Below are 14,591 nucleotides of genomic sequence, written 5' to 3' on the forward strand. Positions count from 1 at the left end.
GGGACTCGCGGATCCTTAAGATAATAAATCGAAGGTCAAGATAAAAATAAAAAAAAAACGGGATAGGATCACAGATCATCGCGTGAAGTTCACCTTCCCGTACGGTCCCGCATATAAAACGCGCGCGTGCGCGCGCGGATCTTTTGAAAGTTTATTTTATTTTTGCACTTAAACCCTTTGAGTTAAGTATAGTTATTTTGTGTAGTTTTGCGCGTTATTAAATTTAATCGCAGCTGCTTTCGTGAAATCTGGTAATATAACATACTTGCGGAGTATTACACGCTCCGAATACTTTGACCACACGTGGACCAAATATGCACACGGTTAAAATAAAAATAAAACATATTAAGCTTATAATTTTAATTTATTTAAATGAAATTACTACGTTATTAATATGCTGCTATGCGGAATTGAATAGCCTCATAAATATGAAAATAAAGATTTAATTCGCTATATAACTGTAACTCTCAGCCACGTGAAGGATTCTCGCTGGACAAGACGTATAAGCTTTCTAATAAAATAATAATATGCATAAATTAAGATTTTATTCATCTCAATTAATTTTAAAGGTAAGGAAAATTCGACAAGGAAAATTGTAAGAAAGTCTTTCGCACGAACACGCGCTCGTACTTTTATTCCTTCTTTTTTTTTTTTTAATTACCGTTCAACTTTCAACAGAAACCAAATTGTGAAGAAATTTCCGCGCCGGTGATCGCCTAGAAAGTCTCTGAAGTCCTGATACGTGGAAATATCTTATCGAAGGAAGAAACGATATTCTTGTGTGAAGCGCACCGCGCGAATTTAATTTATGTTTGAGAAATTACCGAGCGCGGAATAATTTATTCTTTCATCGTTCTCCCGGAGCCCGTAATTCGTGCATCACGCACTTCGCGATCGCTGATAAGGAAATCTCGGGGCACGGATCGAATACGTTTAACTGACAGTTCGCGTGTAACCATGATTGGCATGCTGCAGTTTCACTTCCTCTTTTGGCAATAACGTCGCATTATGCCTTATCAGATATTATCTCATAGTGGTCACAGTCCGTGAGAGAGATCTGGGATATCTCGATAGTGTGTACTATTATCACATAAGTGTTGCGTTCCATCGACCAACATGTCGAGTTATTATACATAAAAAAAACGTTCTCCAAATTTCATATTTGCATATATTTAATACACGAAGAATTAAAATATATAAATTTAATTTAAAATTTTTGTGAATATGCACATAGTAGTTCTAAAATAAAACCAAAATCTTTTTTAGTTTTCTTTTTAGTAATTCAATTTTTAATTTTATTTGGCATTTGAGTTTTCAATTTCGCAGAATATCCATCTGCGAATTTAGAGAGATAATATACATTGCGGATTTGCTATTTTAATTGAGAGCAACGTGCACCATGCAAAATGAACGTGACGCTATGTGGACGGCAATTCGATTTTTCGTATGCGAAAGCTCATGGGTTAAGGCATCTGGCATGCATGGGTAATACATGAGTATTCCCTCCAGGATGCCTGAAGCTGTGAGAGGTGGATATACGTGATCGTTCGGTTACGTACTGGACTAACGCTGTTCTGCCTACATATATGGATCGCATATCCATGTAAAACGGTGAATTAAAATATGTCGAACTTATGCTGCTTTCAAGGTAGAGTCCTATGTCACGCATTTTATATTTATTCTCATGTTTGATTTGTTCATCATATATGATTATTTGAATAAAACTAGAAATAATATAAAAACTTATGTTAAAAAGTTCCAAACAAAATTAAATTCAATTAAATACTATAATCAAGATTCTATAATATGTTCGGATTTGCTGAAAAACGATGCAGTGATTATCTAAAATAACGTATTTAAAGAATCATTTGTTAAAATTAAATAATTAAATTAGCAATTTTTAATTACTTGCTATGTTTAAGTCATTAGTTTTTAATAGCGAGTAAACAAATACAAAAATGATAATCTTCACAAAGATATAATTGTGATCATTCTAACTGTAATTCGATTTTGTCAATAGCGACAGATCTATGATAGAAAATAAATAATCTATTCTGCTTTTTCAATTTAATGTGGGTCAAAATCTTGACGATTAAGACCCTTTCTCGAAAAAGTTAACGTTGGAACATCTCTCAGTTCGCAATGAATTAACGATCGCGCTGCCTCGAATTTATATCCTTCTTGGATCGATTTTGCTTACGAGAAAGCGTAAAACGCCTGTGCCATCTAGTGACGAGTCTCGGTACGAAAGACGTGCTGAATGAAAATTTATGCAGAGCTACATAACAAGAGCGATGTATATAAGATATGAGGGTAGGAGCAGGAGCAGATGTTTCTTCGTGCCGCGATACGTGCAGCAGGCAGGCAGGCAGGCCTTTCATTTTATTTTCTCGAATCTTTTTAGAGAATATTACACGCTTTTATGAGATGTACATAAATGCACTATGAGGGCACGCGTTTCCTGCGTCAAATTCCACATCGCCGTGCTTGGTCGTCTCTCGGCAAAAATTGAATAGTTTGCTACTCGTGGAACGTCGAGCGAGCTCCAAATAAGTCTGAAAACAAGGTTGACAATGTGCCTCTAAAACGGCGCCTTTCACGACATTGCTTTATGCGACCCGCGCCGCGGTTATGCTATTACGTAGATAAACAGCGCAGAAAAAGAATCGGTTTACATCATCGTTTCGCTGGTCGTCCGCTTTGTTCAAAGACGTATGAAACGGACTGATTATGCTGATATACTTAACGATTATGTTGTTATACTGACTGATTACGCATTACATAATTGTACGTTGAATATAAATTACGGACTAACGAATGTATATATACTTTGCCCGCGCCAAGAAAGCCTGAGCTTAGACGTGTGTAATAGCATATCATAAACTTCTAACGGGCACCTAAATTGTGATAAGTGATGTCGGAGCGTCATTAATCACGCCTTGAGAACCTCACGTACATTTATTTTTACAGTAATTGCACCTTTGAATCTTTTAACACCTCATGCAGCAGCAAGAACTTTCCAAGTTTTTGCCGCTAGTGTTCTTAGTGCGATTCCAAGTCTATTATAAATGATATCACACTTTTTGCTTGTAACTTTTTTTTTTGCGCTGCAGAGCTATTACCGAAGTTCGTATAACGATCCGCGTCAAGTTTATTGGACATTTCACTACGGATCTCCATCATGATATTTATATATCTCCGCGGGCACCTTCCTGTCCGCCAACTCGCGAGCGCGATCAGATACATACGCTTGCCGACCGAAAGTCAATAATCGATTGCGGACAAATAATAATCGGTGCTTCCATTAATAATGCTTGACTTTATCGCGAATTTTCCGGTACTTGGGTGGGCATTGTGTTCTAAACGGGATTTATCGGTTTCCAATCGGACCGTCTAAATGAAGAGATATGCGCCCCGACAAGCGTAATCACCGGAACATTTTGAACGTTTGTACAAGATGTGTACCAACGAAATACCGTATATTATTGCACGGTGTCATTTGCTCTGACATTAAACGTGAATTTCTATTCAGGTCTCTTCGCGATCGACCATGGGCGGTGTGCAGAGCGGGACTCATAATCTTGGCGAGGCGCTATGGATGCAGGAGCGACAGCGGCAAAAGTGCCATCGGTGAGTAGCGGGCTCTTTAATAATGTAACGTTGAAAGCGTTCGCTGTATTATACGCGAGACACGCGAGCGATGTAGAGAGTCGAGACAAAATTTGGGACAAGCTTGGAGAGAGGTTCCAACATGATTAATTTCTTCGCCGAAACAACGATTTTGCTGGCGTAAAATTTTGCTGGATACAGATCTGAACGTAATTCTTGTTGGACTATCAAAATAATTTTATTGGAAAGTCAAACTGATTGCTAGAATATCAAAACGTTTTACAGCAATGCTTATCATTTTTTGAGTTTCCAACAAAATTCTTTTGATGGCCCAACTAAATTATTTTCAGATCTGAATCCAGCAAACGTTCTTTCCGTATTGGTAATACAGGATCTAATAAAACTTTTCAAGAAGAACGATTTTGCTGAAAGATCTAAAAATTTTGCTGGATACAGAAAAATAATTTTGTTGGAAATTTAAAAAGATCGCCAGAATATCAAAACATTTTAGAGTGATGCACATCATTTTTAAGTTTTCAATAAAATTATTTTGATGATCCAACAAAATTATTCTTTCCATGTTCATATCTCATTGCTCGTGATCTCCCACGGCTTTGTACAGAGTCCTGAGTCACATCAAAGATCGAGGAAGGTGCTCTAATAACTACGTTTCTCTATCTGGGCCGACAATTATTCAAGCGTCGGAAAAGTTTCAGTAATTACCAAGTGATAGCTTCTTCGCGAAAGTACGAAATCGAGTCTCGTCTCGATTCGGTTTTTATTCAACGAAATTTCTTTCACGAAATTTCTTTCGCGAAATTTCTTTCGCGAGTCGTAATAATTATCCCGTGCATACTGCATTTAGTGGCAATAAATGCAGCTTTCCTTCGGATTATCCTCCGTGATCGCAAAAAAACCGAGATATAACAGTTAACTGGGACAAGGTTGTCACGAATAATTTAAAGGATATCTCCGGGGAATTTTGCGCGTGCCGCTCCGAGCTTCTCCGCTTTGAAGATCCCGGAGTCCCGTTCGTCTCGCGGTTTCTCGAGACGATGCGTCACAATTAGTAATGGATAATAGCTAATTATGGCCGTATTGCCACGGTCAGGCAACGCTTATTAACACGGTTGTGGTCTAATTACGCGACTTCGTCTAAAATGTCTGAGTGTTCATTTTTATACGAGCAGGCGGGCCGCAAAACGCTAACCGCGAATTCCCGTTTTATTTCAGAGAGCCAAATAAAGATTTATATACGCGCGTACGGCATTTTGCAATATCATCCATTGCAGTTATAAATGATACTTGCCAACTATGCTATGTAAGCCATTCCAATTAAATCCTGTAAAAATTAAAACAAACGTAACAATTCAGAAAAATCGTATAAATTGACTAGTATCTTTGTAAGTGCGCAAGATTAATCTTCGCTACGAAAGCTTTGCCGTTATAAATAACAATCTCGCAAATACCGTTGATGAAATACGTTTCAGTAACTTAGCTAGAGTGCAAATGTGAATGAATGCGGCATATTTTGAACAGAGTCTCGGTGACAAAATCCATCTCGGAATTGAACTCGCGGGGGATACAATTCACCCAGATATATTCAAACATTAGTCGTGTTCCCGTATTTGCTCTTCATCGAATTAGGTTTCCGTTAATTAAGGGTCGTAACGTAACTCGAATGTGCTATAACAGTGCGCGAATAGTGCGCAATGTAGGAGCGTTACACGTTCCTATACGCGAGGATATTTTCAGGTAAATACCTATAATAATATCGGTATATACATATAACAATATGATATCCTGCGCGACGGAATGACGGATATGCAATATTGGCGAGAATTAATTTTGAAACGACGCTTCTTTGTATAATAATAACATGTTGATTTACGAACGATATTCATCGAAGCGGTATTAGGCAATCATTCGACGGAATCGATTCGCGCGTCAAACAAACCGCGCGTTACACCGAGGTATCGTTAATTAGCGCGAGACCCGCGCGGCCGCGTGCGTCGTAGCGTGATCGTAGTAGCGGAACACCGGATATCCGTCTTTGCGTCCGAATATCTCTCTCTCTCTCTCTCTCGGTTTCTCTCCATTTCCCTCCTTTTCCAACCCTTTCTCCCCGTTTCTCTCTTTCTGCTGCGATGATACATACGCACACGTGTGCACATACCGTACGGCACAAAAGGGCTTGACAAGCCGCGTGTGTCTCCTGCACATCGGAAATCACTCTCGCAACCGCGGGCCGACGACGGCGAAGTGTCGTCAGTGCGAAGTGCCGCAACCGCTCGGACCGCGATGTACGTCGTCAAGATTGTCTACTGCCAGGTGACGATGGAGTTCGTCGACCGTGATGGCGGGACATCGAGGTAGATCGCAAACGATAGAGATGTTCATTCGGAAAAGATTGCACAAGTGACACGATTGCATATTTCGCTCATAATTACAAAATTTTTGAATTAATTTTTATTTTTAATTCAAAATTATTTATTTTTTAAATTAGAAATTGTTTATTCTTATTTTAAAATTTTTAGAATGTTTTGATCTAGTTCGTTATTTAATCTTATTGCTTTTCGACATTTTCGACAAACTCTTTGACAATAAAAATGTAAAAATATAGAAATATGAGAAAAAAACATAAAATCATAAAAACATAAAAATATAGGACGAAAATATGAGAAATTTTAGAAAAAATAAAATAAAACATATTTTTTACAGTCTTTTCCAAATGAATTTTTTTATTCTATTATGCAAAATATTGTCACATTTTTATTAATAATAATTTATTTTATTAAAATAATGGGACATTTTTGAGAATTAATGAGTTATACTGCAATAAGTGCATGGAAATAGCTTCACGGTTGTGGGTATTATAATTTATAATCGCACGAAATTCCGTGCATTACCTGCGGCTTAACTCTTCACCTAAAAATAGGTCGTGTGCAACAGAAATTATCTCGAAAATTTACTTAATTTAGCACAATATTTGGGAAAACGTTAAATAAAGATATATAAAATTTGCATGATTTTTTAAAATTTTAACCAATATATATTTTTTGCACAACATTTAAACAATTCTATATGTGTTATTAAAAAAGTGAAAAATTATACTAATATCGAGTTTTTTAACGATACAGTTTTGAATTCAGAGGTACAAATAAATTACTGGATCCTCTAAATCCTCGATTTCTTATATAAATAGCAAATGCCACGGAAAACTTAAATGAAGATTTATGCTAATCCGATAACCAGTTTTTTATTCGGTGTCGCAATTCGGTAGATTGTAGCACACGTCATAATGCAACTATTCTACGGGATAAACTTAATCCGTCGTCCGCAGCACGAGAGTCCGCGCGTATAATAACGTCCATCGTCGTCTCAAAATATCGCTAGATTATTCTGGGCGTTGTCCCGTTTATCTCCGTTTTAGACCGTCGTCAAATTCTGCCCGGCGTATGGAGCGACAAGACGTGTCGATACGTTTAAAGTGACGTGATCGCATTAGCGTGGCGATTTGCCAACGTATGCGTAATTTCGCGATCAGCAGAGAAAGAAACTTTTGTAATCCCGCGTTACAACGCGGACGAAGGTTTGCTCCTTTAAGCGTGTCGCTTCGAGATTTTTCGCAACGAGGTCCACTTTCATAATTCCCTGACGTACGGAAAATACGAGACTTTTATGAACATCCCGTTGATGAAAGGAAACTCGATTGGTATATAACAAGAAAATCGAATCCTCATTAAAAAATATTATCAGCATATATATATGTATATACATATATAGAATTTCCCTTGTGAGAACAGGAACATGCTCTCTATTGTGTAACTTCCTGTCGGTACGTGGCCTCGTTTCCTGACCTTTTCCGTAGCAGCGGAAAAAATCGTGCAGACCACGGAATAATCGGCCCTACTTGCCTGTCTTGTTTAACAAACATTGACGTGTATGATTCTCGTTATCGGCTCACGAAGTTTAAATATACACTCGTCAAAGTTTAGCCCGCGTGTCAAATCGTTCTAACGAGACGAGTGCAGGCTGACGCGAGCATGCATTCGTCAATACGAGGGGCTTTCTGTGTGATTGATGGAGTCCCGGACTCTGTTATGTCTTCGACTTGTTAGATACAATTTGCGATTGGCCTCGCGGAGATTCTCTCGCTTACGTAATAATAACTTTATTACACGGGCGATGTTTTTTTTTTCACGACGAGCGCAACGTTACATAAAGGAGGCAACCATCCTTGAAGCACGGCAGCATTAAAATCGATGTTAGATTAGGTAAGAGCGATTCTTCGATTCGTTCTTGGTCCATCCAGGACCTGGTTTCGAGAACCTACTTTGCTCTGCTCTGGTATATATAAATTGAGATAGAAAATATGGTGCATTCCATGTAGAATTTAGGAATCCACTTGAAAATGAACTGCTTATACAACTTTTAAGAATTAAAAAAGATTTTCAAAAATACTTAACACACAATATATATAAAATATGATACCATAAAGGAAATTTTGGATTTACAGTGGAATTTACTCGTAAACAAATCTTTTTCCAAATCAAATTGGAATTTCAGTGAAATTAAATTATAAAATAAATAGATTTTTAAGATATTTTTTTTCAATGTATTATTATTTAATTATTTTGTTAGCAGTCCTAAAAAAATTTCATTGTCTTTATATATATATATATATATATATGAGGACAATATTTCTTTTGTACAAATATGAAAATTTTTGACGACTGCTAACAAATAATTGAGCCTGCATAATACATTGAACATTTTTACGCGAGTACGAACAAAATCCTAAAAAATTTATGTCTATAAAAATTTTGTAATTTTAGCTTAAAATATCAAAAAAGAAAAATTTCTTAAAATTACCTCCTCAATATCTCGCAAAGCATATAACTTATTTTTTTAACCTTTAACCTTATACAATATATGCACTAACATATTATTTTAAAAACCCCAAGCAGTTTATTTTTAGGTAGACCCCGACACGTGGAATGCGTCATATATAAATCCAAGTGCTAAGCGAGTTTACAATTAAAATGTTCCCTGAAAAAATGTTGCAACCATCATTTTTATAAAAAGTGATGTTTTAATGGAGAAACGTTGCTTACGTATTGGCTAAATATGTAGTGAAATCTGTGATGAAATTTAAAAAATGTTGGACGTAACATTCTTCCAGGGAGTGCTTCAACTGTGCAAACAATAAAAATATTTCTCTAAAAAGATTTATCACGGTTTATTTTTCTTTATGATATTATAACAAAGAAAATATTCTCTAACTGTTTCAAAAAATCTCTTAATTCTCTTAATCACTTAACTATATGTACGATTATTAGCAATTTAATTAAATTTTGTTATTATAAAAAAATAGATTAGATAGACTAGAGAATCAATAAATAGAGAAAAACAAAAGCAAGTTATATTATGGCAAAAATCGTAAAATTTAATGTTCCTTGAGAGTTGCATATTAATATTCCTTGGTCATAGTCACAGTGGAAAGTGCAAATCAAGTAACTCGAAATTTTGTAGATGCCAATGACCGAGGATTAAATTACATACGTATCACTTTGCATTACCACTCGCTTTCACGCCGCGTTTCTGGTGTAAAGCATCAATTTCTCCGTAGTTCTCTTGCGATAAAGTGCGGCTCGTCGGTCGGGCGGAATCTCTAATGACGTTTCAGGTAATCAAGCTTAATTGATTCCATCGTGCGTACTATCGGTTAGTACGTAATTGGTTCTTGAAGTGTTTCGTGGAAATTCCGCGGATCGGTAGGCGGGTGAAAACTATGAGAACCGGAAGAACAATGAAAAACAGCGAAGATCATTTCACGTGCGAAAGTTTTACTGTCGAACGCGACAATTACATTCGTTACAATTGCTTCTACTCTGACAATTGTCGTTCGCAACATTTGAAATGAGAAAGAATGCTAGTGAACAAAATAATTATCGGTAATTATATTGTTCGAAATGTATTATAAATTAATTGTCGAACAAAGATAACGCGCATCTAAAGTTTTTCGATGATGATAACGCGGGAAAAATTATTCCTTTATTTTCTGATTTCAACATTTAATTTTAAATACATGATCATAATTATATAAACAAGAAGCGCGTGTTTTTCAAACAATTGTTACTTTTGCGTGATTTAAAATTGTACGTAAAAGAAAATCGGATTTATTTCCATAATGCTGGAGGATTTGTGAAAAAATTTTAATTATAATATTAATTAAAAGGAAAAGAACCTACGGCGCTTCGTGCAACTCTTTGTACAGCACACGAATCACTGCGACCAGGTGAGTCAAAGAAGACAGGTGAACTCGAGGGGTCACCCGTGTGCACTGCATTCAATTGTAACCTAGTATACACATTTCGTTTCACACGGGGTGAAGTGGTTCCCTCGACAACCTTATGATTCATCGAGTCGAAAACCGTGCAGAGGGGATGGAATGACCGTGCGGTTGTTTGCGCCTTTTTTCGACTTGATACCCCAGTTGCATATCAACAGCATTCAACGACAAACCGGGGATGTCGTTCGATCGCAATTTCTATTGTGTACGCGTATCCTGTGCGACGTGAAATATCCTATACGCGGATACATCCTCGTCGCCGGAAAGGAAATTGTGCGCAGTGCTTCTCAGGTATTTATTATTCATGGTAAAAGTAAAAAAAGAAAACAATCTTCCACAATTTGCATAGCTGATTGTATATTTCGCTGCACCTATTCATACCTGTTCCATCATCATCACGCGGAAAATATTTGGAAATAATTCTTCCCGTGAAAAAGTTTTTCCGCGAGATTTTACTTGTAATTTCGTGGTGCTAAAATTGATCAAATAAGTTTTTATTTTAAACATGAAAGCGGCGAGCTTTGGAAGTTGAGTTAGTTAAGACCTCTTTGACATCTATACATATACATCGTTTCAAAATTCTAGGACAGTGCCGCATGTATACTTTATATTTCCTCAGGGAACTTTTAGTTCCGTTTCCCGGTAAGGTTAAAGTTTTGAATTACGTGTTTCACATTCTCCTTTCTGTTCTTGTTTTATGCTACGTTCTACTTTACCTTGTGTATTTCATTTATCGTATTTCATTAACGTTGATTGTCTCCCGCAAAAAATTGACCAGTCCGATTCGCAATGCTTTGAAGATACTGTATATCATATCTCTATAATTACGGTTCTTCTAAGTTCCATGAAAATCGTTCATCAAGAGAAGCACGAAAAAAAAAAGAAGCGAGCATTGCATTAAGCCGTCAGAGAAAGCGTGCGATACGCTAAAACGCCAATTCGAATGCTGCGTCGTTAAAATTACATGCCACGAGCCCCATTATATAGCCGTTCCGTGCTTAAAAGTATGATCGGATCTCCACGAATGCGCTGCAAACGTAGATCCGTATCGCTCGTTCATGAATATAAACAATACTTTTTACTTGGCTCTTACTTTTATTTATGTTCAACTTAATTACGCGATCAGCTGCTTATATTCAAGGAAGCAACATTCCTTTAACTTCGTGTTGCGGCTCAATCGATATCGGGCGGCCTGTATAGGAACAGCTATTACGACCGACGAGGAAAGAGAAATGGCTTTTAGGTAATTTCGAATATTCGTAAATGCGCCACGCCTCGTGGATAATACTCTTCGATAGTGCTGAGTGAATTGGCAAAAGATTACTGTTACCTAATGTCTTGATTGTGTGTTAAGTATAGAGGAACGTAGAAATTTCATCTTCTCTTTCGTGTTCTCAACTTTAAAGGTCGTCCAGAATTTCCCAAACGCTCTTTCATATCGAAACTTCAGATCTGAAGGATTGCGGTAAGAGCTGGATTTTCCGAACGTTTGGTATTCAATGCTTGTTCCACTCTCGCGGAAACAAATAATCGGTCTCCCGTAATCCGTTCTCGCTACGATAAAGTTAATGAAAACTTGAAAGAAAACGCCCCGCAATTCTTCGATTTGATGAGACTCCGATTGAAAGTTCGCGCGATTCGAATGACGCGAACCGTAATGTGCCTTTTTCCGCTTCTTTTTACGTTTGATAGCGTAAGGATTCTTGGACTATCGTTCAGAGGCCCCTAGAGAGTCTATATGGATGAGCTGCAGTCAGTCCAAGTGAAGCAAACTAAAATAGAGTAAAATAACTGTATGTGTCTAGGACATAAATTCCTTTTTCTGCTTCTCTCTCAAGGCACATTAAAAAAATTATTTAGTAAATTTAAGACAATAAAAATAATTCTAATCGTAATATAAAACGAACATATTTATATTAAATAGTAGATATTAATTAGAATATAAATATTATATATTATGTTATATAGATATTTGGTGTTTCTGGGACACATTCGTCGCAATCATTTTAACGCACGTTATATGTATCATTAGATAGTTTGCAAAGATTAAATGACCAAAAAAAATCCGTAGAGAAACGCGTGGTGAAACGGGAGTCCAAGTAAATCAGGAAAGAAGCTGAGAAGCTCAACCTAATTATATCTAATTGTAAGATAGCAATCGAGCTATCTAGTATCCTACAATCGCATGTGCAAACGATCCCTAGGCCAACTGCCATGATCACTTTCTTCTTCGCGGTTTCACGCGACGCGCTCGATTCGAAACACAAAACAGAAAATTCTGTCGTGTGTGCATCACGCTGCTCTCGTTTCTCTTAATTGCGATAGAAAGTGAATCCCGCATTGATGATAAGTGGTCCACAATAAAACCTCGTACTATTTCGCGGTATTGGTTTCTGTCACTTTATATGAGCTCCGGCCGCATCGTTTATTTTCGTTTATACATCGATTTTATGATGCATAGAGCAACAAAATTTTAACTGCAATTTTACATAAACACAGATGAACAGAATTATAAATTTAAATTTCAGCGGGGGAAATTAAAAAAAGAAAAAGACTCCACTTTCGTATAAAAAATAAAATTTGTCGTTTACAATTTAACGTAATTTAACAATTTTGAAAATGAAGCGTGTTTGCGCGGAAAGTACAGTGGTAACCCACGTCGTATTGCCTGTTAATTCTCTAGTTGCTTACGTCTTTCCGTAATAATGTTTCCTACCTAGTGCTAATTGAAGATAACTTCAGTGGATCACGAAAGACCCGCATTAACCACGATGAGAAACAGTGGTCGGAAGACTATCAAACTTCTGTACATTCGTTGCATTGCCGCTCTTCAACATGTACGTTTTAATTGCCTCAATAAGTAAATTACTTCCAGTCATTGATTGAATTTGCTATAATACAATGTATTACAAAATGTGTAACGATAAAATACAAAATTCTATATTATTCTTTGCGTACCGTGATCTGGAAAATCCGATTGTTCTTATTTGAAATTGTTGAAACGTATTGATGCGGTTAAAATAATATTGCAGGAATAATATGTAATATTATATATCAATTTTATATATCAATTTATAATATGTAATATTATAATATCAATTTTCATATTTTTGTTTTTTTTTTAAATTTTTTTCTGCGCCCGTTAATTTGAGAGCTCGTGCGCTTATTTCTTCATTAATTATGTAGTTTTATCGTTATACTCTCGCAATTCTTAGTTTTATAGTTTCATTTATGTCGACACCGTGTATTGTATAACTTGTTCTCAGTCACTTATAATTGTTATTGCACTAAATTCACTGTTCTTCTCGTAATTCACTGCGTCTTTTCTACTCGTTTTTTTTTATCGTCCTTTATTATATGTATATTATTTTGCATTTGTCTCTCTTCGTATTCTTCGTTTTCGCGTGGGCATTACAGCAGGAATATTGACGCTCTACCTTTTGTACCTTTCAACTACAAATCTTAATCATTTCTATACAACTACTGGGCTAACAGTAAATTAAATTCAATTATTACGAAACATATAAAAATATACGAATACAAAATGTGCGTAATCTAATAAATATCACAATTCTTGTGCAATACAGCAGACAATACGACTATTAAAAATGAATATATATAAGGAAAAAGTAATAAGTAAGAAGAAAAGACTTCCGTGTTTTACAGTGAATGGAAGTCCTTAACATTTAAATATTCTCTCATGAATATTCACGTACTAATTTACGGTATGTGTGTTAATAGTGCTGACAGTATACTAAAAAAGAACTTTTTAAATAAAGTAACTCTAACAAAAGCAGGGAGTAAAATAGCGATACAAAGAAATCGACCTTAAATATATCTTTATTTCTGTATTTAAATTAGATAATTTATTTAGAAGATTCTACAGAGTATTTCACTCTCAAATTAATCCCAGATACGAACGTTGGAGTTTGAAATCACATTAATTCGCCGATTGACGCAAGTAACTCGTAACTCGTAAGAAAAACTTCTTTCGATTTTACGTCAGATGTAGAGCGCCGTTCTGCCTGGGTATAGGTAAACGTCCTTGACATAATGTCGCAAATTTAAGCCTCCGGGAAATGGCAAACCAAACTCCATACGCGCGAGAAACATATACTTCCGCGGAAGAGAACCTTGTGGATAACGAAGGATAACGAAGGAGATATCTTCAAAGGATACTTTGGGAGCATCTATGCGCGAACTTCCGACACGAAGCACTCCAGATAAAGTACTCGGGATATCTCGCCACTTGGAATTCCGCACTCTATCACTTTCGAAGATTATTTACCACTTTGTGAATCGAAAAGATTCACCCTGACGCATTAAAGTGAATCGTTGAAGAATGTTCCAACTTAAAATGGCAGAGATAAAATTATGGAAAGAACGTTATCTTTCTGCGAGCACACCGTAATATTTAAACACAATTTTATGTTTTCTGCATTTAGATATGATATGTATTGTCGAAATTTAAACGCAACGACAGAGACGATACTCTTAATATATTGAAATCTGTACAAATATGAAGGATTAAATATCACATAAAAGTATTGTGATTTAATACTCTTAAAAAAATATCAACAAAATCTGTAAAATTTTACGAAATTCAAGATTAATATTTTCATAGAAT

General features: G+C 36.2%; 1 protein-coding gene across 1 annotated transcript in view; it reads right to left on the reverse strand.

Annotated features, from left to right (window-relative positions):
• The window catches only part of LOC105454358 (calcium uniporter protein, mitochondrial), a 56,852-nt gene that overhangs the window by 6,070 nt on the left and 36,191 nt on the right, over window positions 1–14,591 (reverse strand). The window lies entirely within an intron of this gene.

This window comes from Wasmannia auropunctata, unplaced genomic scaffold, assembly GCF_000956235.1.
Source record: "Wasmannia auropunctata unplaced genomic scaffold, wasmannia.A_1.0 LD335986.1, whole genome shotgun sequence".
NCBI lineage: Eukaryota > Metazoa > Arthropoda > Insecta > Hymenoptera > Formicidae > Wasmannia > Wasmannia auropunctata.